This window comes from Poecile atricapillus, chromosome 20, assembly GCF_030490865.1.
Source record: "Poecile atricapillus isolate bPoeAtr1 chromosome 20, bPoeAtr1.hap1, whole genome shotgun sequence".
Classification (NCBI taxonomy): domain Eukaryota; kingdom Metazoa; phylum Chordata; class Aves; order Passeriformes; family Paridae; genus Poecile; species Poecile atricapillus.
In genome coordinates this window covers 9,857,145-9,881,938 of record NC_081268.1, presented here as the reverse complement: position 1 = coordinate 9,881,938, position 24,794 = coordinate 9,857,145, and the positions used below count along the sequence as shown (strand labels likewise).

General features: G+C 50.2%; 1 protein-coding gene across 3 annotated transcripts in view; it reads left to right on the top strand.

Annotated features, from left to right (window-relative positions):
- Window positions 1–24,794, top strand: part of LOC131586530 (discoidin domain-containing receptor 2-like) — a 57,358-nt gene that overhangs the window by 1,382 nt on the left and 31,182 nt on the right. Inside the window, exons 1-2 of one of the 3 annotated variants that reach the window (XM_058853474.1) lie at window positions 22,589–22,680; window positions 23,834–23,902. The exons of 1 other annotated variant lie outside the window; for it this stretch is intronic. The gene's annotated coding sequence lies outside the window, so the exon portion shown is untranslated. Of the gene's footprint in view, window positions 1–22,535; window positions 22,681–23,833; window positions 23,903–24,794 lie in introns of those variants that run through there. One more of the 3 variants, XM_058853473.1, reaches the window with a different exon arrangement.

Here is a 24,794-nt window from a genome sequence, read left to right as displayed (position 1 = left end):
GCTGTGGAAATCAAGAGGAGCTCTCTGTGAATTAGCTGCTGTGCTGCTCGTGGCTTGCTCAGCCTGTGGGTTCTGGCCTCTGGTGTATAATTAGGAAAGTAATTGTATTTTAAGAAGCCTTAAATCTATTATCCAGGTGTGTGCTTGTCCCCTGGGCAGGTATCAAGTGGTGTGAGCTTCCTTTTGCTGTGAGTAAAGGATCTCTGTCCTTCTGATGGTCGCAGGCTGCAGTCTGAGATTTGCAGCATCTTAGAGCCACTGAGTTTGAGTTGGAAAGGATCTTTGAAACTCTTCTAGTCCAACCCTCCTGCAGTGAGTAGGAATTTGTTCAACTGTCCCAGGTTGCTCCACGTCCCATCCAACCTGGCCTTGGACAGTTCCAGGGGTGGGGCAGCCACAGCTTCTCTGAGCAACCTCTGCCAGAGCCTCACCACTCTCATTTCAAAAAACCTACTTCCTCATATCTAATCTACATCTCCCCTCTTTTAGTTTGGAAGCTTTACCCCTTGTCCCACTTAAAATCTGAAACTTACAAGAACGAGACCTGAGGCTTCCTGTGCTTTTCCTCCTCTGGAAATGGCCCAGATCATCATCTCCTCCTCCCCCAGAGCTGTCTCCTTGCCTTTCCTAGGAGTTCTTGTCGTTCCAATTCCAGTCAGTGTCCAGGAAGGCTTTTATTTGTTGCACCTTTCCTGAGTTTGCTTTATGTTCACGCTGAGAAGCCTGGCCACGGAGAGCACAGGTCTGTGGTGAGGGGTGGAGAGCCAAGAACAACTCCACTGGCTGTAATTGAAAACTGTCAGCTTTGCAGTGAAGGAGGATGTTCAAAGCATGTGGCTTGGGGTAGCTCCTCGGGTAACGTGGAGTGGAGAATTGGATCTTCAGTTCTAAAGAGACTCAAAATGTCCAAATCCTGAGGAGTTCTGTTGGCTGGAGCCCAAAGGTGAGATGGCAGCAGGACTCTAGACAGCTTTCCTTCAAAGGTGCTGCTTGGTGCTGTCCTTGTGCACCATCTGCTGCTCTGGAGATGTCCTAAAGTGACTTGGAGCAGCTGAAGTATCCAGGTCATGGTGTCTTGTTGCAGGTTTCTTGCACTTCCTTCCCTTCAAGGTGGCTGTTTCCTGGGGAGGTTGGGTGCAGTGGGGGTTTGTGCCCTGGAGGGACCCACTGTGGGTTTTTGGGTGAGGAGCAGCCGCGGGTTTTTGGGTGAGGAGCAGCCGTGGGTTTTTGGGTGAGGAGCAGCCGCGGGTTTTTGGGTGAGGAGCAGCCGCGGGTTTTTGGGTGGGCAGCAGCTGCAGGTTTTTGGGTGGGCAGCAGCCGTGGGTTTTTGGGTGAGGAGCAGCCGTGGGTTTTTGGGTGAGGAGCAGCCGCGGGTTTTGGGGTGAGGAGCAGCCGCGGGTTTTTGGGTGAGGAGCAGCCGTGGGTTTTTGGGTGAGGAGCAGCCGCGGGTTTTTGGGTGAGGAGCAGCCGCGGGTTTTTGGGTGAGGAGCAGCCGCTGGTTTTTGGGTGAGGAGCAGCCGCTGGTTTTGGGGTGACAGACCCATGAGGAGAGCAGTGTGCCCACCCAAGTGTCAGGTGCATTGGGAAAGTCTTGGCTGGGCTGAGGCAGCACGGGGCAGGTGGGGGCATGTGAGAAGCCTTGGGCATCCAGGAGGAGATTGGAATTTGGGAGAGAGGCAGTTCTAGCAAGAAGCAAACGCTCACTGGAGCTGTAAACAGCACAGAACAGCTGCTTCTGCCCAGCCTGGGTGAACTTTGGGCAGTTCCTTGGTGAGCTTGTGGGTAAAATTCACTGTTTCATTCCCCAGCATGCTGCCATCCTCCTGGGCTCATCTATCTGCTGGTGTTTGCCAGACGTGGCCTAAACTGCTCTTAAACTGCAGCTGTTTTTGCAGGTTCCCAGTTACTGCACAGTTGTTCTTACTGTGTTTATTTTAGTGGTTATAAACTGATTTTTAAAAAGGACTTGGAACTTGAGCTGGAAAGTCTCCTTTTTCTTCTTCTTTCATGATTTGGTTGAGAAGCTGCACCAGAGGAGCCAGCAGCTGAGCCCTTCAGTATTACCCCCCTCCCTTTATACTTTGAATTTTCTGAGCTGTGGTTTTCCAGGAATTTGGGGGGCAGTTGTCCTGTACCTTGATGTTAGTAGTGGACATCAGTTTGGGGGTGGGGGTGAGGGAGGTGTCTGCTCTTAATCTGGTAAAATCAGGAATTTGGCTGGGGAGTAAAAAGCTTGAAGGAGATTTTTCCTCATAACATTTTGTTTAGCCTGAATGTTTGCAGTCAGAGCTATGCATTTCTTAAAGACACAGAAAGCACAAAGCTTTTCCAAGGCAGCTATTTCAAGTTGCTGTGAGCTTCAGCGTGTCATTTGGAGCTAGAAGGTGCCACCATTCACCAAAAAAAGTTACTTTCCATGTGTAAAGTAGCTTTTGCAAGGATACAAATCACCCAGTTATTAACTTTTATCTCTGCTCTTAGGATAATAAGTGTGTTGCCTGATCTTTGTTGCTTTCTGTTTGTTTCAGAAGATTTACTTCTGCGAGTTGAACTGCACATAGGTGCTGGGAGTGGTGAATAATCGCTTCACTTGGAATAATCCACAGCTGTGAGGAGCCAAGGGCTCAGTCCTCCAGATCCCCTTTGTTAGAGACAGGCTGGCTTTTCCCCCCTCCTCCCTCCTGTGTTCTGAGCTGAGCATTAAACAGTGATTTCTATGCAAGAATTTTAAGGAAAGTCTTTCAAAGCACTTGAATGTCCAGCGAGGGGCAGCTGGGGAAGGGTTGCCTGGGAGATGCTGCTGGGAGCAGCTGAGGCAGGGTGTGACAGCATGGAAGGAAGTGAAGAAGGCAGGATGCTGCTCTGATCTTCCCTCCCTCCCTGCTGAGTGCAAGAGGGGTGGTCCTGCTTCTGGGAGCTCAGGGGATGCAAATGTGACCATGTGTGTGTGAGCACAGGGCCCAGAGCTGCTCGTTCTGCTCACCACACTGCCCTGGAGAGCCAAACTGGGAGCACAACCTGGGAATCAGATGCTGAGCTTTGTCCTTCACTCTGCCGTGCTGCATCCTCAGCGTTTTCACTGGGGAGAAAAAGGTGTTGCCATCTGGGCATGTTGTAGCACAGGGAGGATGTAGGGCTCCTGCAGCATCTCCAGAAATTCAGGTAAAATTCTGTCTCATCACATTGAGTAATCTTAGGACAAAGCTGGCGTTCCAAGGATTTTATTGCTAGTTCATTGCTTGTTCCTTACTCCTCTGCAGAGCTCTCACTGCACTGGTTATTCCTGTCTTCTGGTGCATGTCTTGGGTTCCTGTGAGAATTGTGAGGAAATGCTGAAATACACATCCAGAATTTCAGAGAATATTCTGGTTTACACATACAGATGATCACTGTTGCATGTTTGATGAATTGCCTTTCTGGATGCTGCTCAGCTTGTAGTTCTGAGTTTGTCCTTGCACTCTTTCAGTGCCTGTTTGAGTTGAGTTTTGCTTGAAAATGTGAGTGTTTTCAGGCTGTGGAGAATGCAAATAGGATGCTGCAGTTAGGTGTTGGCAAACTGTCCTGTCTGGAGTTGTGTGGGAGGAGAAATGGTTTCTTGGTTGTGTGACCCCAATGGGGAGAGGAGCAGCTGGGGTTTAACAAAGTGGTTAAAATTATATAGGCCCCCAAATCCTCCAGAGATTTCTCTCCTTTCCTAGAAGCTTCCTTTAACAAGCTGATTTCTCAGGCTGATTGCTTGCAGATGAGATCATGCAGTGTGTTTTGCAGGGAAAGAATCTGAACTTCGACTGGCGAGCCAGAAAGTTTTAACACGCGAGTCACATGCCCGGTGTCCTCATGGCACACACAAAACCCCAGAGACCGTGGCTGGGTGAGCTCAGGGTGGCTCTGTGCTCCAGCAGGAGCTTTCTGAGCACACAGAATACCCAGGGATGCTCTCAAGTGCTGGGGCCTGCTGCTTGGACAGCAATGGCAGATGATGGCAAGGAAGTATTTCATCTTTCCTGAGCTCTGTTTCTCTCTTTAGTGCGTGTGGGGTTGGGATAAGCCCAAGCCAGGGAAGGCTCTCATCTGCCTTAATTCCACAGACGTTTTGCTGCTGGCTTCAGCAAAGGAATTTATGTAGAATTGATGGTGTTTTTTTTCTCTTAATGCATGAGAACATTCTGAACAGTGGAGACTTGATGGTAATGTTCTGCTGCAGAGGATCCCAGCAATCTCTGGTCTCGCTCTCAGAAGGGATGCTGGTTTCCATTTCTCTTCATGGCAACTGGGTTACTCTTCCAAAATAATCACAGCCATTGTTTGAGAGTGTTGAAAATGAAGCAAAGCTGTTCTGAGGTGTTGTTGGGTGGTGTTCCCAGCACAGGGAGCTTTTGTTGCCAGTGGCTTTGAAGTACAACCTCTTTTCACAGGCAAGGTAGGAAGGCACCTTTCTGATGCCAGAGCCTCTTTGTGCCTAAAATCACTTCTTGCCAATCATGAAGGCATTAATTATGCAAAAATGGATTGGGGGTGGGTGGAGTTTTAATTGGCTGTGGAAATAGGAGCCAAAGAGCCACTCAGTCCCAATCTCTCTTTAAAAAGTTAACAATGGAGTCAGATTGGGAGGGGAAACTATTAAATCCCAAACTTTAAATCTATCAGTGTTTTATGCAGCTTGAAGACAGGAATGCATAAGGCAAGATGTGTTAAAACCTCTCACTACCCCACAGTCATGTTCTGCCATAGCCTCCTCTTGGTCAGTCCTGTGAGCTGTCTTTAAAACAAATCATTGAAAGTAGAATTTACATATCAGCACAGGCTTGGCAGTTTGTTGTTGTTTTTTTTTTCCTGTCACCTAAGCATGTTTATTCCATGGGAGTTTGTCAGAAGCTTCATCCAATGTTTGATTTCACACAGGTGGAAAGTCAAGCACGTGAAAATGGAAAACTTCCCATGTAGATTATCAAACTTCATTTGGCTTCCTTGAGAGTGTGTACTAATGCAAATACTACACATGCTAAGTATCTATCTGCTTTTTATGTGGTATTGTTTAACTCTTTAGGTAAAATACTCATGAGCACAAGTTGTTTTGGTACCCTTCCTGGCTAATAATCCCTTCTTTTGATGGAAGGGAGGGGTAAAACACTTGTTGCTCTGATGGATGGCACAGAGGTTGTATATTTTCTTGTAGCAGCTCAACCATTTCACCCTTCACTCTGCTCCTGGATGGGATCCTGCTGAGTCTGTCCACCTGTAGCCTGGCTGATGGGCATCCCACACCTGGCAGGGTACATGTGGGAGGTGATGATCTGCACTCTGAAAAGTGCTGCCTAAACCTTGTTTTGTCCATGAAGCTTTGAGTGTGGAGCTGTTAGAACTGCAGCCCACTCAGAGCTAATGCTTGCAGAATGCATGACCAAGGAATTAAACTGGGTGGAGTCATTCCAAAATTTGGATTTGGGGCCTGTCTTCTTCTAATGCAGCAGCTTTGGGTGTTTGCTTGGAAGTGCTCCCAGCATGGATGATGCTCTCCTGACCTGATCTGACTTTTCCTTCTTGGTGTTTGGGTGCTGTGCCCAAATTTGTCTGCAGAGCTCTGCAGTGCAGAGCTCTGGTGCGTAAGGAACCTGAAACAAGTCAGCTCCTGTCAGGAGATGGCACAGGGATGATCAGCTCCTGTGTGCCCTGGGGGAGGGAGGAGGGACAGACAAACAGAGTAAACAGTTGTGTTTCTTCCCCAGGACTGTCCTGTGTCCTGAGGCTGCCAGCTGCAGTTTGGAGGCCAGAGGAATAGGGCGGGGTATTTTCTTCCAACCAGATGAATTTGTGCTGTGAAAATGAGGATTTAGTTCAGTTTCTCTGGGAATAGCATTTAAGGTGTTAAAACGTCCCACCCATCAGTAACGAAGAGCTGCTCAAGAGCAAGCAAACACAGAGATGGAGCCTGCAGAGCACACTGCCTTTGCAGCTCTTCTTTTTGCTTGAAGAATGAGAGTCTGGCCATGTTTTTGTTGCATTTCTCATTTGGTCGTGGTGTCCATCATTTGTGTTACCCTCCCATGGAGAGCTAAACTAGCCAAGCATCAGGTTTTGTTGCCCATCTCAATTACTGTTATGTTATTTCACTTGTGCTTGTTTGTTTCTGCCTGTCAAAAGGTAAAAAATAAATAAATTAAATACTGTAGCAGAAATAACTGGTGTATCAGTATTCTCTGATAGGAAGATGTCAGCCTATGATGAGTGCTTTTCACTGAGCTCAGCCTGTTTCTGCTGCTCCTGACAAGCTGTCATCTCTTCATGCTGGGTAATGTGATCTTCCAGGAATGTTTATCTTTCATTTCTGCATTTGTAGTGGAGCTGAGCTGGGGGTGCTGGGAATGTGCCTCCAGTGCCCTGCTGTTGTTTGGGCTGAGGTGTTGGCCCTGTGCTGCTGAAGGGAACAAATCAGAGCAGCAGGGCTGCCACACAGAGCTCCCCCACTTTGCCCTGAATGAGGCTCCCAGTGCTGTGAATTCATCCTGTGGACTTTGTGTTTTTATGTGTATGTGTTTTTGCATTTCTCTGGATTATGATGGATATCATTCTAATAACTTCACAGAGTCCTTCCTCTTCCCATGGGTTTGACACCTTCTGTTTGCATACTTAGCTAGCAGCAGTCTTGTATTTCTTTTATGTTTTGGGGCAACCTGGATGGGGCTTCACTCTGAGAAAATGAGCTTTGCTGGCCAGTGTCATGTGTGGATACCATGGGTGGACACCTGGAAGGAGCAGCACTGATGGCAGTTCCCCTGGTGACCAGCAACCCTCTTTTATCTCAGTGCTAGCAGCTGCTTCCCCATCACCCTGCAGGCAGCACCTCATGTAGACACTCTGCCTTCTTCCCCAGGACTGAACCCACCAGTATCAGTGTGGTTCAGTCTCTGCTACAGCAGTTTTTGGCCTTTTCCCAGCACTGGAAGGACACCAAATAGCAGCAGTAGTGTTGAGACCTCCCTAGAGTAAAGACTTATAGTGGGAAATGAATTTTCTAGTTGCTTCTAATGTCTTGAGAGCTATTGGCTGTCTGGCTTTTAACCTGTATTCTTGGATTATTGCAGGCTATTGTATTTGGATGCATGGCTGAAGTTAAATTGCTAAAAAGGAATCTCTTGTGGCAGGTGTTAATTTGTGCAAGGGCAGTGTGACGCAGTGTGCTGACCCTGCTTGAGACCCGTGCAATACATCAGGGTTCAGATCCTGGCACTCCAGTATTCCTGCCAGGACAAAATTAGCCCTCACTGTGTCAGTGCTGACATCTCTGCTAACTAAACTTTTAATATTATCTAGAATGATTTCTCCAGACAAACTCAATGTGAGCCTGTCTTATTGGCAGTAATTACTCTGCCCCTTCTCATTTGCTGCCACAGAGTGATGGAAGCACTGGTTGAAAGGATATCTGGAGGTCTCTGGCCTGACCTGCTTGAAGTGGGATTGTCTCCAGCATGTGAGTGATCAGCTCAGCCATGGCTTTGTCTGGCCAAGTCTTAAACACGTTGGGAGTGGAGCAGGGTATCGCACCAGATCAGCTTTTGTTTGCTTTTGCTTGCAAGTTATACCTAGTGAACCACCTTGGAGAGTGGGTTATGCATTTAGATTGGGATGACCTCATCCTGCAGGTTTGGAAACGTTTAAGTGAGCTGTGGGAAATGTCCCAGTAGGGTTAATGCAATGTGTAATGGATCTGAATCCCTCTGTCTTTTCCATGCTAGCATGGGAAACGTGAGCAGACCCTCGTGCTGTTTCTGCAGGAAAAGGCAGGGATCCTGTTAGGTGGTTTTCCTGTGTTTACATGGGGAATTGCAGGTGAAACAGTGCCTGTAGGACATGTTCTGTTGCTGCAGTGAGCTCATGGGTGTTTTCCCATTGGAATTATGTTGTCAGGAGGGACAGAATGAGCACCCCTGAGCATCCTTTGCCCCAAGGCCGAGTGTGGGATGGATGCTGCCCAGACTGAGGCCACACAGTTGCCTTTTATCCACCCTCCTCAGCCCCTTGCCATGGGACTGAGAGGATTTTTCCCAGAGTCTGCTGCATTTATTTCAGAAGAAGTCCCATGAGATGAGTGTGTGCACATCTGAGTTACCCACCATGGTCCTGTGTGTTAAAGGGAGCAGAACTGCTATCTACAGCTGAGGAATAAGCTTGCCTTCCGACATGCCACGAGCTTCTGGACACAGTGGGTGTCCAGGGATGGCACGTAGTCAGGCCAGACCAGAGTCCTGCTGCTGTGGCTGGGCTGGGCTGGATTTATTCAGACAGAATTGGGGATTGCAACACCCCTGGTGCTTGCTCCAGCCAGGAAGCCTTGCTTGGAAGGGAAATGGCTGAGATGGAAAGAGCTGCTGAGGAGGTGGAAGCTTCCCTAGCCAAGGCCTCTTTGCTAGACTCAGCTCCGGATCCCTGGACTGTGCATCCCCTTGTGCAACAAGAATTATGTGAATGCTTCATGGGCATTGAAAAGGAGAGCTCCTGTGGTCTGGTCCTGATCTTGGCACTGGAGATTCGTGTTGTGCTCCTGTTAGAGTGCAAACCAGTCCTTGTGTAGGATGAATCTGCTGTTGTGGAGTGAGCAGCAGTGTCCTTGGGTGGGTTACAAATTCTCGCTTGTGGGGAGGCCCTTTGGTATCTTGCACATCTGAGCTGCTCCTGCCTTTTGTTTCCATGCCAGAAAGGGCAGCCAAAAGAGCTGGGAGCATGGGCTTCTGCGTGCTCTGGTTATTTGAAGATGAGGGTCCTTGCTGAGGAATCACAGAAATGTGGGGATCACTGTTGTCAGCTGCTCTCCACGTGCTCACTCTGGTCCAAAGTGCAGAGGTCAGGTTTGGGGTTTGTATGGCCAGAGGGTCCTGGAGCAGCAGCTGTAAAGGGCTTCAGGGGTGTCAGGGACAGGCTGACGTTGGCTGGCAGCTCTTTTGTTACCTCCAGTTTTTCCATGCACCATTTATTTTTGCAGAGGTCTGTCTTTGTGTGCTGCAGGGGGAGGAGCTGCAGTGGCATTGCTGCCACAAGCTGAGCTCTGCCCATTCCGTGGTTCACTTGGGTTGCTGGGAAAATCACATGGCTGGTGCTGAATCTCTCCCTTCCCTCGTGCTGCTCCTCCTTGATGAAGCTGACAGCCAGTGCTTATGGTTTGCTTTGCTTTTTCTGCTGTTGCTTTCCATGTGTCTGCAATAAAATCTCTGGTAAGGATGCTGATTAGCTTTTCTCTGAGCTGGATGTGGAATCACTACTCAGACATTGGTCTCCTCAGATCCTCGCAGCTTGGAGTTTTGGGATGTGATATGCCAACACAGATTTATCTGGGAAACTTCAGGGAGAGAGGAAGAGATGTGGGGAAGTATCACTGTAAGAGAGACAGCAGGACTTTGTCCCCAGCAGCCCCAGGACCTGCGTAGCTCTGCTTGTCAGGACACTTCACACCATCTCCTTGCTCCAAACTCCTGACAGGGATGATGGGCAGAAAGAGATGCCTGCTGCCATGGAGGGGAGGAACATGTGAAGGATAATACTCAGGATGTTAGATACTACCTAGTGCTTCAAGAAGAGAGGCCAGCTTTGAAAGAGATCATGTGCCTGCTGAATATACCAACTGCTTCCAGGGATTACGGGTCAAAATCCCAAAGCAGAGGTTTTCTGGCTTGTGGGAACTCAGCCCTTCCTTGATGTGGGAGTGATCCTCATCTGCAGCAGGACACCAGAGGGCTTTTGGCTCAACATGCAGACAAGAGAAAGGCTGGAGATGTCGTGCTTGGGCTGGTCCCGGTGTCCAGGGACAGGGAGGGATGTCTGTTTGCAGATAATGCTTTTCTCTGCCCCTTTCTCGTGGTTGCGTCAGCGACGATGGCCAGCGAGAGTGTTTACAAGCGCGTCCTTGCCGAGCCCTGCTCCGTGCCAGCAGCTCAGTCCTCGTGGATGATGTGTTCTCTGGGCCTTTGTCATTGCAGCAAATGGAGCTGGGCTGAGCTCACTGCCCTGCTTCTGACCTGGGGTTGCCCCTCTTCACCCTCACCTTTGAGGCAGCCCATGGTGGGCACCCTGTTGTTTAAGCAGAGGGCAAATGGGAGGCTGCTGCTGTGTGGATCTTTCCTGGTAACGTTAAAGCTCTGAGAGAGGTTTTGGAGCTGGGGAGGAGTTGTTGTTTTCAACCATCCTGACTCCTGGGAGTGGGAGGTGTGGTGGCAAGGGGGTGCTGAGACCTCTGCTCCCATGTCCCAGCAGGATGGAGCTTTGCTGAGCCCAGAAACAGGGAGCTCAGCACAGCTGCAGAACTTTATCTGCTTGGGACATGAGGATGTGTCTGTCCCATGGCTGGGCCAGAGGTTGTCCTGGTGATTTGGGAAGTGTCTGCTCTGGTACTTGCCCTCTTGAGGACTCTGATTGTGGGTGCGGAGGAGCCCGCTGGGCCCGAGATACTGGCCCTCCCCTGGAGAGGAGATACTTCTCTGTAAGAGCGACACAATGTTGCTCCCAGGGGTCTTTGAGTTAGCTATGTTAAACTGTTGTGTTTCATTGGTGTTCCCCCCCTGCTGTCCCACCCCGATACAGGTATCTCGGGCTTCCCCCCGCCCCTCTCCTTCCCCATAAATATCCCGGGTTTTCCTCTGTTTGGGAGATTCGCTGTTACCAGCACCCTTCGCCGAAGCTTTGCCTGAATAAAGGCTTGTGCCTTGGTGGAACGCTGGACCAGCTGTCTCGTCCCTGCTTCCTGTGTTGCCTGCCCGCCGCCGCTGCCGAGCTGAGCTGAGCTGAAATCACTATACTATTACTGAGCTGAGCTAGAATCACTCGACTGCTCGAAGCTGCTCGCATGCGCTTCGGGCCAGCCTTTTTCAAGGCTGCTTCTGGAGAAGTCGCGGTGCTCCGGGCTTTCCACCGCCGCGGCAAGTGGCGACCAACGTGGGGGCTTTGAAGAACCCCTGAAGAAGCGTCTGCCCGCACCTTCAGCTGTGAGGCGAGCCGCCGTTGGAGCCGCCGCCCCTCGAGGAAGCTTGCTTGCGTTCTAGCAAGAAGCGATCCAAGAGGCTGCGACCGGGACCCTCGCTGACCATCTGGGGCAAGGAAGAGCCCCTGAGGACCGGCCGCCCAGGTGACCACCCACCCAGCAGCTTTGTTTTCGCCCGCCGGCATCTGCCGAAGAGAAATTGTAAGTGTATCCCTTGAAAGGTTTTTTATTCGGGCTTTTTTCTTTTTTTTTGCTGTTTTACTGCTGGGTGGGGAGTGAAAAAGGATGGGGAATGAGTCCTCTGTATTAAGGCTGACCCCACCTGAGAGGGACTTTTATATCCAAGTTGTAACTACCTTAAAAGCGGGAAATTTTAAGTTTTCTAAAGGGGATTTAAAAAGATTTATTCATTGGGTTTTTAAGCATTTTAAGATTAATTCAGACTCTGCTAAATCAGGAATTTTTTGGGATAATGTGGGGAGAAAGTTATATACAGTTCAAGCTAAAGGGGATTTTTCTGTTGCAAAATTCTTTCCTGTGTTTCAAAATATTATTTTCTCATTGGAAAAAGAGGGAAAAAAAGAAGAGGGAGTTTTGGGTCCCCAGTTAAAACCCCCAACCCCGTCAGCCCCTCCAGGTGTCCCTGAACCCCTTTCCCTGCCTGAGAGCCAGTCGGCGGGTGGACATTGCCCCCGGGCACAGGGCTGCTGCCGTCTCCCTGACACCCTCCTACCGTCTCTCTACCCGCACCAGGGTGGCAGTGGCCATGCCGCTCTGGGTCTTTCCCCTACCCTTTCTCCTATGCCCTCACACCCGGTTGTGTCCCTCCCAGTTCCTAGCGTTAGCACAGATGGCGCCGGCAGCGTGGCCAGCCCCGCCATTTTGTCCCACTCCCACCCCGGTTTTCCCGCCCTCGATGCCCAAAATGGCCACTTTCCCGCCTTCACCCCTTCTCTTCCTGCCGCGTCCTGCGGCTCCTCCCCCCCCACTGCGTCGTTGGGTGTAACCGCGTCGGGCCCTCCCCCGTCCATCGGGAAACCTCTCCCCGTCGCGGGCCCCGCTCCTGTCTCTTTGTGCCGGGGCTCCGTCCCCAGCGGCGCGCCCGCTCCAGGGTCCCAGTGCCCCGGAGGTCGGGACGGCTCCGGCCGGAGCGGGGCCACCCCCGCTTCCCCACGCAGCCACAAAAGGGTCAGCTCTAGACACCTGAGCCAGCCCCGTGCTGCCAGCAAGCACCCCCCATCTCCACTAGGAGATGAGAGCAGTGAATCTTCTTATTCAGATTCTGAGTATGAAGATCACTGGGCTGAGGTGCAGAGGGAAGCCACACGGGCGGGGAACTCAGCTCTGTCCCAGAAAATACTTGCCTTTCCTGTAATAATGAGGAGAGACAGGACAGGGGCACAGGTTGCTGCATGGGAATCCCTTCACTATAGGGAACTGCAGGAACTTTGCAAAGCTGCCGAGGAACATGGCAGGAGTTCACATTTTTTTAAACACTTGTTAGAAGCCTCCTTCTCTGCCCACGTCATGGTCCCTCATGACATCAAAAATATTATGAACTGCCTCCTCTCTCCAGCAGAGTACATGTTGTGGGAGAGGCAGTGGAAAAAACATTTAAAGCAATTGGCAGATGTTTATGCAAGAGATGCTAACAGACCCAATTTTACTTTAGAGCAATTAGCAGGAGAAGGAGATTTCCAAAAGCCCCGAGATCAGGCCAGGGATCTGCCTGAAGCAGCTTTACAGGATATAGCTAATGCTGCCAAGATATCTCTTTTTACCACCCCTGATGATAAAGTGCCAACGCAGTGCTTCACCAATATTAAGCAGGGGGCAACTGAGTCTTTTATTAAGTATATTGATAAGTTAAAAATAGCCATTGAAAAGCAGATAGAGAGCCCTCAGGCACAAAAGGAATTATTAGTAAAAATAGCAATGGCCAATGCTAATCAGGAGTGCAAAGCAGTTTTGCGAGCCCTCCCTCTGGACCCCGAACCAACCATAGATCAGATGGTTGAAGCCTGCACCAAACACTCCTCTGCCTCAAGTGAGAATACAGTGGCACTTGCAGTGGCTAAAGGAGTGGCAGAGGCGATATCTGGAGCTTATGCTGCAAACCCCAATGGAAATTGTTGTTTTAATTGTGGTGAGCCTGGACACTTTTTCAAAGACTGTCCAGAGAGACATTCTATACAACCGTCAGCCCACCAACGATTCCCCAGACAGAACTGGCATTCGGGAAACTTCAAGCAGAGCGCGGGACGGCCCCGCGCTTCGACACCAAATCAAATGCCGCACCGTTCCACCCCTCCTGCCAAACCCACCATCCTGCCTCCACGGGGGCCCCAATTTTAAGCCCAGCAGGTGGAGCGCCTCAGATGGGAACCTGGCGTCAACTGGTAACTAGACTCTCTTTACATATGAAAGGTGACTGTGTTTACAAAGTCCCCACAGGGAAACGTGGACCACCAGGTGGTCCCTCTAACATCTTAATACTTGGAGATCCAACTAACTGTCCAGGACAAATTCAGACTGTTCCTGAAGTCCAGACTATATACCCTGGAGATGAAATTTCCATCTCTTTGGCCTGCATAGACCCTCCTTATTATTTAAAGGAACAGACTCCTGTGGCACAGGCCTTTTTACTTCCTAGTGACTGCCCAGATCATGTTCCCCTCAACCCCAGTGCTATGTGGACACAGGTTGTGGGCTCCTGCAAACCCATTGTGGACTGTAGCATGTTTTGTTATGGGGAAAGGATTCAGCGCCCAGGAATGATAGACACTGGAGCAGATGTTACCATCATCGCTCGCTCCGAGTGGCCAGACAATTGGGAATTACAGCCTGTAGCAGGCATGATTTCAGGAATTGGAGGGATGACAGCCTCCATGAGGAGCAAACGGAATATTGTCATCGAAGGACCTGAGGGACAAATGGCAACCATCAGGCCATTTGTGGTGAGAGCACCAATCACCCTCTGGGGACGGGATCTCCTGTCCCAATGGGGAGCTTCTCTGAGGATTCCCAGCAGGGATTTTTAGTGGGGGTCACTGAGGAGCGCGCTATGCCTACCATCCCCCAACTCACCTGGAAACAGCACCATCCAGTGTGGGTTGATCAGTGGCCCCTATCTGAGACCAAACTGCGCGCACTGGAAGCTCTCGTAGAAGAGCAGCTTGCCAAGGGCCACATTACAGAAACCAATAGCCCTTGGAACTCCCCTGTCTTTGTCCTACGCAAACCAGGCAAGGACAGGTGGAGACTCCTTCAGGACCTCAGGAAAATCAATGATGTTATTGAAGACATGGGCCCCCTCCAGCCTGGCATGCCCTCCCCTTCAATGCTCCCCCGAGATTGGAAGCTGGCTGTCATTGACATAAAGGACTGTTTTTTCAACATACCCCTCCATCCCCGGGACGCCCCCAGATTTGCATTCTCGGTTCCCTCTCCAAACAGACAAGCACCTTTAAAGAGATACCATTGGCTAGTCCTTCCTCAAGGGATGAAAAATTCTCCTACCATCTGCCAATGGTACGTGGCCCGCATCCTGTCACCTGTGAGGACCCTGTTCCCAGATGCTGTCATCCTCCACTACATGGATGACATCCTGGTTTGTGCTGCTGACGATGACTATCTGCACCGGACTTTACAAAAAACTATCCAGACGATCGAGGACGCTGGATTTGAGATCCGTGAGGACAAGATCCAGCACACCTGCCCGTGGACCTACCTAGGACTCCAGATCCGTGAGCGGACCATCGTGCCCCAGCAGCTGACCATCAAAGATGACCCCAAGACCCTGCGGGACTTGCATCAGCTCTGCGGGTCCATCAACTGGATACGCCCTCTGCTTGGGGTAACAACAGAAGTCCTTGCACCCCTCTTCAACCTGCTCCGTGGCAGTGAGGCCCTCGACTCACCACGCTCCCTCACACCAGAGGCTCGAGAATCCATCACCAAGGTCCAGGAGGCCCTGTCTTCACGGCAAGCCCACCGGTATGAGCCCAGCCTGCCCTTCCAGCTGGTTATCCTGGGTAAGGCCCCGCGCTTACACGCACTCATCTTTCAATGGGACACTGCATTGAAGGATCCTCTCCTTATCATCGAGTGGATCTTTACACATAACCAGCCCACTAAGACTATCACCACTCCACAAGAAATCATGGCTGAGCTCATTAAAAGAGCTAGAGTCCGTCTCCGCACTCTTGCAGCCTGTGAGTTCACCTGCATCTTCCTCCCATTGGCAACTGGAAGTTTGGAGCCTTTGCTCCAAACCAATGAGAGCCTTCAGTTCGCTCTCGATAGCTATTCAGGCCAAATCTCTATACACCCACCTGGCCACAGACTTTTCAAAACTACATTTAATTTGGTCCCCAAATCATTGCAGAGCAAAACACCGCTCCAGGCCCTGACGGTTTTCACAGATGGCTCAGGGAAATCCCACAAGTCAGTCATGACTTGGAAGGACCCCAGGACACAGAAATGGGAGTCTGATGTCCAAGTGGTCGAGGGATCACCACAGATTGCTGAATTAGCAGCCGTTGTCAGAGCTTTTGAGAAATTCCAAGAACCTTTCAACCTGGTGACTGATTCGGCTTATGTAGCTGGAATAGCTATGAGAGCAGAACATGCATTTCTGAAAGAAGTCTCTAACCCAAATTTATACAAATTGCTTTCTGAATTAGTATATCTTATCTCTCACAGAAAGCAACCTTACTATGTCATGCATGTGAGGGCGCACACCGACCTCCCAGGTGCCATTGCCGAAGGAAACAGGAGGGCAGACGCCTTAGCCATGCCTGCTGGAGCAGCCAATGTCCCTGACATTTTTGCACAAGCGAAATTGTCCCACCAGTTCTTCCACCAAAATGTGCCTGCACTGATGAGAATGTTCAGACTACCCAGAGACCAGGCTAGGGCAATAGTTGCCACCTGTCCTAATTGCCAATCGTTCCAAATACCTGTCGTTAACTCCGGGGTTAACCCCCGAGGACTTAACAGCTGCCAGATATGGCAAACCGATGTCACTCATGTCCCATCCTTCGGGAGAGTCAAATACGTACATGTCTCCGTAGACACCTTCTCTGGTGCAGTGTTTGCCTCAGCCCATGCAGGAGAAAATGCCAAGCACACCATCCGACATTTTCTCCTTGCTTTTGCTACCTTGGGAGTCCCAGAACAAATTAAAACAGACAATGGACCTGCTTACACCTCTCACAAACTAAGAGACTTTTTCAATGAGTGGGGGGTGAAACACACCACGGGCATTCCTCATTCCCCTACAGGGCAATCAATAGTAGAGAGAACCCACCAAAACCTAAAAAGAGTCCTTGATCACCAGCGGGGAGGAACAGAAATCATTCCTCCCATTGAGAGGCTCTGTAAGGCTCTATATGTCATGAACTTTCTAAATTGCTCACCTACAGAGCCTGACCCCCCTGTAATACGGCACTTCTCTAACTCAACTCATGCCAAACTCACAGAGAAGCCGCCGGTGCTGATCAAGGATCCTGAATCACAACGGACATCAGGACCCTTCCCACTGATTACCTGGGGGAGAGGATATGCGTGTGTGTCCACACCATCAGGACCTAAGTGGCTCCCAGGGAAAAATGTAAAACCTTACTTAGGCCCTACAAACCCTGCACCAGATTCAGAACTTTCAAAGTCTCCTGAGACCCACACAGGTCCAGAAAAACAGCAGCCCACTGCAGCCTGGAAACGGAGACGTCGTCGGAGTCCACAGAACCGACCTGCCACCAGACCAACAACCAGACAGAGGCCAAACCGTCCTGCTACCAGAGCTGCAACGAGACGACTGCCAACGTCACGCCTGACACCGTGACAGTACACAAGTCTTCTTAACTCCCTCCCCCTTCCCCTTCTTGCCCTTGTTGCCTAGCCCAAATTGCCAGCTTACACCCAAGTGCACCTCTGCTGCTGCTGGTGTCGAGTCTTGTGTCCCCAATACACAGAATAACCTTGCTTATAATTGTTTAGTTTTTTGTTTTTGTTTTGTTTTTTTTTTTTTTATAGAGGGGGGAGACGGGAGAGGAAAGGGAGAAAGAAAATAGCTCCCCCCCCTCCAAAAATTAGAGCTAATCTTCTATGTCCTGTTGTAGAAAATGGAGAGCAAAACCACCCTTGAGTTCCTGATGTCCCTGATTATCTGGATGCTCCTGAAAACATCAGCTGTGGATGCCTGGCTAGTAGCACAGCCCCAGGAGAACGTGTGGATCACCCTCGCAAAGACACTCCAACAAGACCACATGTGCTTGTCCATGGGCAGCGCCACCAACCCTCTGTCATCCTGCCTGGTAGGGATTCCTTTAAAGCCCCATGAATATCCTTTCACAGGGAAAGAACCCAACCCAGTAGACACTTGGGATGAGTGGACAAAGATCTTGCCCCATGCACCAGAGGAACCCCAGGAATTAGAGCTTTTGGGATCCTCCAAAGCTGCCTACTGCATAAATTTTAATTATCACCCAGTAGCCAATGCATGGCCTGCCTCGAAATACCAAAAGGCAATTAAATCAAGGAAAAATGTGACTCCCAACAGTAAAATTTACAGTCAGTCCAAATGGTGCAATTACACCGGCAGCACACGATCCACCTCCTCTCACTATCCCAGAGTGCTGCCCCGGGGAGTGTTCTTGATCTGTGGGGATAGAGTGTGGGCAGGAATCCCTTCCCGACTCCGGGGAGGTCCTTGCACGCTTGGACAGCTTACCATCCTCACTCCAAATTCAACTCTAATAAATGATTGGCTGAAAAAGAATGAATTGGCCCACCAAAAGAAAGATCTCACACAATTAGATGAAAAATGTGATAACCAAATTAAAGATCGGTCCTACACGAAGAAGATAGTGATGTCAGCATTTTTGCCGTGGGCAGCTGCTGCTAAAGCCCTTGGTGAGCCTTCTCACCTGGAGTGTTGGCTTGGTAAGCAGGCCAACCGGACCTCCTCTGTCCTGAGTGACCTCCTGACAGATGAAGAAACTGTTAGGCATGCTACGCTACAAAACCGAGCTGCCATAGACTTTCTGCTCCTGGCCCATGGACACGGCTGTGAAGAATCAGATGGTTTATGCTGCTTTAACCTCTCCAGCCCCAGTGAAGGCATCCACGCCCGCATCCAGAGACTCCAACATGCAGTCCAAAAACTCCAGGCTGAAAAGGAGCCCCAGTGGCTTGAAGACCTTTTTGTGAGCTGGGGACTCGAGAGACGGGTTGCCTCCGTTCTCAAGAACATTTGTTGGGTTTTCTTGATTGTTATTATCTTCCTAAGTATGTTTTCATGTTTTAAGAAGCTATCAGCTAACTCTCTAGGGGATGCCTTTTTAATAAATAAAGAAGTGGGAGTTGTGGGTGCGGAGGAGCCCGCTGGGCCCGAGATACTGGCCCTCCCCTGGAGAGGAGATACTTCTCTGTAAGAGCGACACAATGTTGCTCCCAGGGGTCTTTGAGTTAGCTATGTTAAACTGTTGTGTTTCATTGGTGTTCCCCCCCTGCTGTCCCACCCCGATACAGGTATCTCGGGCTTCCCCCCGCCCCTCTCCTTCCCCATAAATATCCCGGGTTTTCCTCTGTTTGGGAGATTCGCTGTTACCAGCACCCTTCGCCGAAGCTTTGCCTGAATAAAGGCTTGTGCCTTGGTGGAACGCTGGACCAGCTGTCTCGTCCCTGCTTCCTGTGTTGCCTGCCCGCCGCCGCTGCCGAGCTGAGCTGAGCTGAAATCACTATACTATTACTGAGCTGAGCTAGAATCACTCGACTGCTCGAAGCTGCTCGCATGCGCTTCGGGCCAGCCTTTTTCAAGGCTGCTTCTGGAGAAGTCGCGGTGCTCCGGGCTTTCCACCGCCGCGGCATCTGATCAATCTCCCTTCAGAGCAGGAAGAGCTTCCTTGGCACGGGGTGGGGCGAATGTGGTGGAAGGAAAGTGTTCCCCTTGCAGCCCTTGTTTTGCACCCCTTGGGAAGGGTGTGTCCCATGTCAGGTATCTGTAATATCACCACATGCTCTGTCTTGTCAGCTCTGAGCCTTCTGTTACCCTGCAGAGCAGCTCTAGTCAGTACCTGATCCGTGGAGATGGTTTGTCAATATTTCTTGGAAGATGTCACATCTCAAACATGCCCTCTTCATCATGCCAAGCTCTGCCCCACTTCCCTCTTTTCCCAGGTTTATGGCTGGAAGTGGATTTCTTTGCAGTGGAGAGATGATTCCAGCAGAGCTGGGCTGAGCAGATGTTTCATGGGGTAGTGGGAGTGAACACACTCACACTGGGTAAAGACAGGACAGGGCTGCAGGGTGTAAACAGAGCACTTTTACAACAGGCTTCTGTGTTCCATCAAAAGTTCCTGGAAAGGTGAAGGCAGGAGCTGGCTTTCACCACCTCTTACTGAAAGAATAAAAAGCTTTAACATAGTGCAGGTCCAGCCTCCGTAGTGGGGCTGTCCTGTGCTCCTCAGCTGTGTCTGTGTGTAGCCCAAGGCCACGCAGGTGTGACCTGGTCCTGTGTGACAGGAGATCTTGGTGCTCACAGGATCCCCTTCCTGGGATAAGGTCTTGCCATAGCTGGGCTGGGTGGGAGGCAAGGAGTGTAAGGCCCATGGAGCAGAGCCCCTGGGGAGGGACAGGAGGTTTTGTGGAACTGTTATGCTGCTGCAGGAGAGACCTGGTGGAGGAAACTCTTGGGTGCTGTTTCATGATGCTCCTTATTCTTGCTTGGATGTGTGTTCCCATATCACTGTTGGCAGCTGGGGAAGTTGGCTGGTGCAAGTCTCCTGACATCTCCACAGTGGGATTTTGTCACTTTTCCTCTGCAGGAGCCTTGTGCTGGCTACAGAGGAGCGATCTCCTCAAGTGTTTGAGGCCATCAGTCTGTCTTGAGCTGTTTGTGCAGTTGCTTTCACCCCAGTGTTAACACAATCACAGGTGTTCACTCATTTATTTCTCCCAGTGCCACCTGTCTGGGGATGGCTTGGGGTCAGCAAAAGGCAACTTCCCCATCCCAATGTGATCAGCTCACCAGTTCATCACCCACAAATTCCTAATTCCTGCTTTGCTGCTCAGCATAGCAGGTTATTTTTAAGCACTGGGAGGAAAAATAAAACACCTGGAAACCCTTTCAAGTCATTATTTTGTGTTTTGTGAGTTCACCTTTAGGATACTTCTCGGATTCACGTTATCATATAGATGCCTTAAACCATACAAATTTGGCCTACATTGGGAGAAACAATCTTTGGTGTCTAAATTTATATGTGGAATTTAGTATGTGCTAATGGGTCTTCATCTGTTAATTGGCCAGATATTTTCCAAGGCCAAACAGAATCTGTTGGAGAAACAATCATGATGCCAGCTCTGGCCTGAGCTGGGTCCTGCTCCCTCACTCTTTAGGAACCTGCTTGTGCTGAGGAAAGCTGTCCTGTGCACAACCAAAACAGGGTCTGTTGATGTTATTCCTGGTCCTTTGAGAAGATGACTTAGTGGTCACATGTGCTGCTATGAGGTCATTAGGAAGTCTCTCAAATACCCAATCTGAGAAGCAATGATGCTATTGCAGAAGTATGCTCCCTCTGTGATGTGAGGCACAAAACTCTCCCAAGTACTTGAGTTTGCAATAGCTCTGAGTGGGATCTGTTATTGTGCATATTTGGGCTCATTCCAGTAAAAAAAAAAAAAAATTAAAAAAAAAGGACTGTTTTCTGCTTTGCTTTATCCCTCGATTGATTAGTGGATGTGTACTGTGGGATCAAGTTACATCTCAGAGGGCATCCAGCAGAGAGCCTTTTTCTGTGCTGAGCTGCTCAAGTGAGTCTGACTGCAAGGTCAGCAGTTTTCCAGCAGTGTTTTGTGCCTCCACAGCAATGTCCTTCCCCAGGGAAAGGAGCTCCTCAGATCTGTTTGTGAGTTGAGCCATCGCTCTTCCCAGCACCACAGGGAAATCGGGAGCTTCTTCTAGACCCTTGATGTTGTTTGTGTGATATGCATCTGCTTTGATGCTTTTATTGATGCCACTCCTGAACTCCCTGTTCCTGAATGTCCAGCGTTTCCTGCTGCCACAATCTGCCCCGTGTCTTGCAAATGGAATTGTTTGGTCCCAGTTTGCCCCAGGGGCCTGTATCCAGCTTGGCTCCCATGTACCATTATGTTCTCGGGGCAAGCATCCTTGTTTTGGGAGGAGAGTGCCTTGGGAAGGGCATTATCAGAAGGAGTAACACCCTTTTGGAGCAGGCAGAAATGGATCTGCTGTCTTCCCACATCCACCCTACTGCTGCTCGTGTCCCAACCATCTATGAGCCTTAGGGACTATCCCATCCCTCTGGGCTGATTAGCTCACTGATGCATGGAGGAATTACCGTGGGGGAAGAAAGAAAATATTTTTCTGTTCTCAGACCAGAGGTGGGATGGGGCAGGGAGGAAAATGGGAGTGAGGTGGCATCTGACTGCATGTTGCAGCTCCCAGCTGTGTTTTCCAGTTCGCAGTGGCACAGTGTGCTTCGTGTCTGCTTCCTTTTTTCCTTTGGGATACACAAAATACAGGTGCTGGGGTGGAAGGGCTTTGCAGGGCTGTGCAGCCCAAGAGCAGTTTTGTAGCCCCTGTGCTAGGTTTGGGTGTCCTGCTGCCGTCCTGCTTATCCTGTCACCATGGAGCCACCTGCTCATGACATTCTGACTGCCACCCTTGCTAATCACCTCCCCTGAAATGCCACAGCCTGGTTTGAGCTCTTTATTTTCCCTCAGTTTCTGTGTTTTTAGAGAAAAGGCACTGAGTGTGAAGGGCTGTTCTCAGGCATTGGTGACCTCCACTCCTGTGGGGCCCTGACCTGAGGGCAGCAATGGGGTGAAATGTTGTGATGAACATGCAGGAGAACCCTGGGCTCTCCCTCTTCCAGGAAAGCCTTTGGAAGCAGAAATCCAAATGTCTAACAAGTGCCTGGTTATAATAACAATAATATAATATTCTGCTATAATAATTCTGTTGGCTAGACTTGCTAATAAATGACTAGCTCTGTTTCTTTCTGCCTTTCCTTGTGGACAGCCCAGGCTGGGGAAGGATGAGGATGAGGAGTGGAGCTGTTCCTGCTGGGGAAGGATGAGGATGAGGAGTGGAGCTGTTCCTGCTGGGGAAGGATGAGGATGAGGAGTGGAGCTGTTCCTGCTGGGGAAGGATGAGGATGAGGAGTGGAGCTGTTCCTGCCAGGATGCTGCGTTAAAGCAGAAGGTGCAGGCTGGCTCTGCGGTGCCTGGCCTGCCCCTGGGACTACACAGGCCCTGCTTCCTGAGCAGGAGAGCTGCTTTATGTTGTGGTTTTACTAAATGAATTCAAAGCTTGGCCTTCCTCCAGGCAAAGTCTGGGCCAGGTGCCAGCGGAGCAGCCCCCAGGGAGAGCACTGGAGCAAGGAGGGGCCAACAGCAGGGAAGAGCAGAGGAATCCAAGAAGGCAGATTTGCCTAGAAAACAGCTCTGTTTCCATCTGCTGGGTCAGGAGTTGCTATAGGAACCGGGATGATAGAGGCAGGGCCATCTCCTGGGCCTGTCTGTGTGTGCGGAGGGAGGGAGGAGGGAGGAGTTACTCAAGTTTGAACATATCATGTGTGTGCTGGTGGAAAGTTGCAAGGAATGTCGAAACTACAGCCTGGCTCAACCTGTGGAGTTCCAAAGAGACGGAGCAGCAGTTCCCTGTGCTCAGGAGACCCTGGCAGAGGCAGGTAGGGTCCTTCCAGCTTAACCTGGCTCTCAGTTTGGTGTCAGCTCTCCCCCTGGTTTCTGTCCTTGGATAAAGCTTGCTGGGAGCTGTGGAGGGGGTTTGGGGAGGTGAAGGCTTTTTTTGCCTAGGCAGGGAGAGGGTGACTCTGTGTCCCCTTCCCGCAGCTCTGGGAGAGCTCAGGGATGCGGGATGTCCCTCAGGGATGCGGGATGTCCCTCAGGGATGCAGGATTTCCCTCAGGGATGCGGGATGTCCCTCAGGGATGCAGGATTTCCCTCAGGGATGCGGGATGTCCCTCAGGGATGCGGGATGTCCCTCAGGGATGTCCCTCAGGGATGTCCCTCAGGGATGCAGGATTTCCCTCAGGGATGCGGGATGTCCCTCAGGGATGCGGGATGTCCCTCAGGGATGTCCCTCAGGGATGTCCCTCAGGGATGTCCCTCAGGGATGCAGGATGTCCCTCAGGGATGCGGGATGTCCCTCAGGGATGCAGGATGTCCCTCAGGGATGCGGGATGTCCCTCAGGGATGCGGGATGTCCCTCAGGGATGCGGGATGTCCCTCAGGGATGTCCCTCAGGGATGTCCCTCAGGGATGTCCCTCAGGGATGCAGGATGTCCCTCAGGGATGCGGGATGTCCCTCAGGGATGCGGGATTTCCCTCAGGGATGTGTGCCCGGACACCTCTGGGGTGTGTGGGGTGCTCTGGGGGCACAGCCTGCTGCTGGCTGGGGGCTCTGGGCAGGAGGGTTGGAGCTCTGAGGAGCTGCTGAGATGTTCCAGGGCTGAGGTTGGGGCAGATGTGCAGAAAACAGAGCTGGCAGTGAGTTCTCGTGCTCAGTGGGAATGTTGGGGGAATGCTCTCCCATCCCCTGAGCCCCAGCAGCTCCTGCCCCACACGGGGCCTGTGGGTTCCTGTGCTCTCACCTCTTCTCCTGAGGAGAGGCAGACCCTGCCCTCTCCTGAAGCACCTACTGCAGTTTTAGTCACTGTTAAACTTTCTCAGGCTCCCATTTACCCTGAAACATGGGAGTGTGAATGTGCAGGAAGGTGCTCCTGAGAATCCTCATTGTTAGGGTTAACTGTGGGGCTCTCCAGTAGCAGCCCCTCCAGATAAAAATCTTACTTATTTCCCCAGTAAACCCATTTTTTTCAGGCGCTGAGAACTTTCCAAAATAGCTGTGTTTCCACCAAGAGCCTTCCAGGGTCACTCACTGCTGCACAGGTATTTCTTTGGATGAAATTTCATCTGTTCTCTTTGTGTCACAGAGGATAATCTCTTTTTAATAAAAAAAAAAAAAAAAAAAAAAAAAAAAGGGGTAGTGTTGTTTCTCTTTTTGAGAAGCTGCACAATAAGCTGCTGAAAACTGAAATGTGATCTCTATCCACAGAGGCAGAGCTTGCCAAACTGGCTGGGATCACAGCCCACCTACTCAGGCACCCATCTTATCACAGGCACAGGGGAGCCCCAGAGCCCGAGTGCAGCCAGCTGTGGAATAACCTGCCTGTGCAGGAGAGAACTCTCTGGTCACATTAGTTCCTGGTTTGTTTATGCCTGGCTAGAGGAAAATTTATCTCCAGTGTGTTCTCTTTCACTCTGTTAATGGAATTGCAGATGTTCTTATTATGGAGATCTACTTCCAATATTTTATTGAATTACTCCCACATTGCTCTGTGGCAATATGTCCCAGAGGCTCAATGCACATGGTATGCTGTGGAATTTCATTTCCTCAGTTTAAATTTGTTGTTTTTTAATTTCAGTTCATTTTGAATATGGAAAAGAGGTAAATGGGGTCCTTTTTTTTTTTGGTTTAGGCATCATTGTTTTACGTGTTTCTTTTTTCCCTTCTCATCTCTCCTGTTTCTCTTCCCTTTGCCTCAAACAATACCATGATTTTCCTACTGCTACCTGCCTTGTGTGTAATTGCTAAATCTTATTACAACTCTGTGGGCTACTGTTCTTTGTTGTCTTGAGAAAATTTAATCAGAATTGGTCATTCTGCCTTGTGAAATGCTGCTTGAGCTTTTTTTCCTGTGTTCTTGGCTTTTCCATTGTTTATAAGGAGAAGATTTGATTTGATTGCTTGAAATACATTGTGGCAAGCAAAGATCTTCTC